Raw genomic sequence first — 4,181 nt, forward strand, 5'->3', positions numbered from 1 at the left:
TCTAACATGTCTGTCTGTCTATCTGTCTGTCTGTCTATCTGTCTGTCTGTCTATCTGTCTGTCTGTCTATCTGTCTGTCTGTCTATCTGTTTGTCTGTCTGTCTGTCTGTCTGTCTGTCTGTCTGTCTGTATGTATGTGGCATGTATGCATATGTATGCATGTATGCATATGTATGCATGTATGCATATGAATAGTGAATTTGACAGCCAGGCAGAGAGATTGACTGACAGATTGATACATACATACAGAAAAATAAATACAAATAGACACACAAGCAAACACGATGAAGGAGTCCTCAATGTGGTCGCTCGATATGCTTGAAATAACAACCAAATCTTTCAAAAATTACTCTTTCCAAACTTTCCTTTAAAAAAAAAATATAATAAACCACTTCTCCTATTATGAGAAAGACAATACATGGTGCGTATGCGTGGATGCTTGTTGAACCAACAAAGAAAATGAGGCAGGCCGCAATGTGGTTGGCCGGCGTGTTACAAATATCAACCAAAGCCTTGAAAATTAATTGTTTTTTCCAAAATTTCACTTTCTTAAGTCACCCCATACCAACTTTAAAGAAATAAGAAATGCGTATACCAAAGAGAATGTGATGCTTTCAGGCATCAAGTAATAAAGAACTCAAGCTAAACACTTTCTTTCAGCCTTGTCCGACGAATATTGAATAACATCTCTATAACTGTTCGTTAACATGAACTGTCTTGAGAGTAAATTTATGATATTATATAAATAATATTATCACTTTGTTAATGAATGCAGGCATTCCCCGTGGTGCAGTTACCGCAGGTTACAGCATTTCGAGCTTATGAAAATAGTCAAGTACGAAAATTAATTTCGGAATACGGTTTGTTATTTCGCATTCACGGAAATCCGGGTTGCATAATTTTGAATTGTTAATTTAAAACTATATTTTCTTCTTAACTGAATGGGCACTGGCGTTTTAGTTAAGATCAAACTATATAGTAAACAATTAGAAAAACTACCATCACATTATAAACATACATGCACACACATACAAAGATGTATATATATATATATATAATGTACATGAAGTGATTATATATATACATATATATATATATATATATATATATATATATATATATATATATATATATATATATATGAGATGCAACACGAAATTATATATATAACTTAGATAACTTAGATTGGTTTCGACCTTTATCGGCCCAGGTCATGACTAACTCAATAGCACCACCTGGAAAAGTCTTTTAATTAATTATTTCAGGACACCATGGACCACTCAAAAAGAGAGTTGTTGTTGGTTGAGACGTATCCAGGTGTAGGTGGTTTATCCGGTATTTCCTGGAGGAATTTGTGAGGTCATTTTTTACTTTAATTTGTAGGGGATGCATTGCACGGGGGCCTAGTCTTGGGTGAATTGTAAACATAATACCGATATCATTTGGACAATATTTGTGGAATATTTTCCACATGGTGCAAATAATGTATCGCTCACGGTGGTGTTGCAGAGAATAGAGCTTCAGCTGTTTGTGGCGCTTCGATCCTCATTATTTCTTATTTTTTGTAGGGGGATCACAATGGGCAACAGTACTCGAGGTGGGGCCTAGTGAATGTGGAGAAGAGAAGGATGATGGTTTCATGATCTCTAGATTGAAAAGTTCTGAGGATCCATGAGCACGTTCTACGAGCAACATCGACTTTTTTGTTGATGTGCACACTCCAGCTAAGGTTGCTGTCGACAGCTACACCTAAGTCTCTGATATTATCCAACAGTTCAAGTAGGTCTCCCGACGTAGCGTATATAGTTGTTTGAGTGTGCCCTCTTTCCCAAAGTGGATGAGCACAAATTTTTCTTCGTTCAACTGCATATTGTATTTTCGTGCCCACTGGTTTACTGCACATAGGTCCGTTTGAAGCATCGTTCGATCACATGCTCCCTTAATGACATTCTGGAGTTTAGAGTCATCTGCAAATATTTTAATGGTGTTATGTTCAATGGAATCTGCAATGTCATTGATACAGACAATAAAAAGAAGTGAACCCAGCAGAGTACCCTGCGATACTCCGCTGATGACTTTTGCTGGTCTGGAGTGGATGCCATGAACCACAACATACTGGGTCCTGTTTCTTAGGAAATACCTAATCCGTTGAAGTAGCTTTATACCTACTTCAGTGTTGGATAGTTCCCTTAACGATATATTGTGTCCACTTTGTCAAAGGTCTTGCTGAAATCAAGGTATTTGACATCCGCGTTGGAGTCCTCACTTGGTTCATTTAAGATGTCACCAAAGTGGTGGAAGAGCTGTGTTAGACAGTCCCTCCCACTACGAAAGCCATGCTGGTTGCAATTTAGAAGATGATTTTGTTCTAGGAAGGCTGTTATTCTTGATCTCAACAGGTTCTCAAAGGATTCAAAGAAGCAAAGCTGCTTGAGTCAATTGAATCAAGGTCACTGAAAACAGAGCAGTATTGACTTTGTGGGATCTCAGCCATGTTTTTGGCATTACCGTGAAGGATGCCGTTTCCGTCAACCAGTGGGCCAATAGAGGAAACTGTTGTCCTCTGTGTTTTTGCAAAGGAGTAAAAGACCTTAGGATTATTCATTATATTTTTAATAGCCCAAGCTTCTTCTGCAGCTCTTTTGTCGTTTATGAGTGTTCCCATACCGTCCTGCAGTTGTTGTTTCTTTAATTCCAAGGTTGTTAATTTTCTCAATTGGGGGTGATGCTGATGGTGGTATTTTAGAGTGTTGATTTTTCGGTTTATTCTTTTTATTCTCCAGGTGAGCACATTTCTCTGTTTTGGAATCCTGCATCTACTGTTATTTATGAGTCGTGTGGATGTGTTTTGAGCATATCTGGGTGCCTGTGTCCTCAAATCGTTGCCATGCGTTCGTGTTCATTGTGGTATTGGAGGAGGCAAGGGTGAAGGACCAGTCCACTTGCAATAAGTTTTCAGTGATCTCACTCTAGTTTGGCTTGTGTAAATTCATATCAAATGGGTGCATTGGAGTTTGTGATCTATGCCAAATTTTTGGATGCTGAAGATGGAGGTTACAGACTACGATGTCATGATCGGACAGGAGGGTTCTTTCCACTGTGATGTTATGAACAGTGTTAGCATGGTTACTTAGGACTAGGTCCAAGACACTTTGGCTGTTTCTGGTTGGTTCATGGACGAGTTGTGACAGGAAAAAATTATCCATAAATTTAAAAAGTAACTCCACTGCTGCTTTGTCTGAGCTTGAGGTGAAGGTTCTTGGTCTAACAATATTAGTGAACCAATCTACAGAGGGTAGGTTGAAGTCACCTATCATCAGAATATTTCCTGGGTTACATTGCAGGAGGAAAGATTTGATCTTCTCGAGGTTTCTGGGGAGAGTACGTCTTTTCTATGGTGGCATATTTTTCCCAATATTGTAAGCAAAAAATTATGAACATAGAAAGAAATTATACATTAATCGCTATTTTTGTAAGCAGTTGTATCCGTAAAAACTTTATTTGAAGTGAATAGAAACTGAAAGAAGAGAAAGCGAAAAGAACAGAGAAAGAAAGTGAAAGATGTATGTACGTCTATATGAAATAGACGTGTGTGTGCGTGTGTGTGTGTGTGTGTGTGTGTGTGTGTGTGTGTGTGTGTGTGTGTGCATGCGTGTGCGTGCGTGCGTGCTTGCGCGTGTGTATGTGAGAGAGAAAGCAGGTGAGAAAGAGAGATAGAGTGAAAATGTGTGTTGGGATGATTGATGTCTTTTAAGGTACACACACATATAGAAAATGTGACGTCATCGTATAAAACTTTTACGACAGTTGATTTATGGAAAAGATTATGTTAAATTTTTGAAATGCAAATATGTGAATGGAAATTAAGTTTAATTTGTAGCCAAAATAGTACTGGATCTTTTGATATCCCATACGTCAAAATCTGTAACTCGGTTTTGGAAAGCATAAGGAACATGTAATATATAGGACAGTATCTCACATAACAATACAGACGTAATACTGAAATAGTGTTAGAGATAACAGATTGCTCTGGGCTCGCATTAGGCAAGGAGTTGGACATTTCTTTGGCCTATGACACTGCATGGACTTTGGCTTTTGTATTTGACGCCTGTTGCATTAAGTATTATATATATATATATATATATATATATATATATATATATATATATATATATATATGT

Source organism: Octopus bimaculoides, chromosome 5 (assembly GCF_046866305.1).
Source record: "Octopus bimaculoides isolate indiv1 chromosome 5, ASM4686630v1, whole genome shotgun sequence".
Taxonomy (NCBI): domain Eukaryota; kingdom Metazoa; phylum Mollusca; class Cephalopoda; order Octopoda; family Octopodidae; genus Octopus; species Octopus bimaculoides.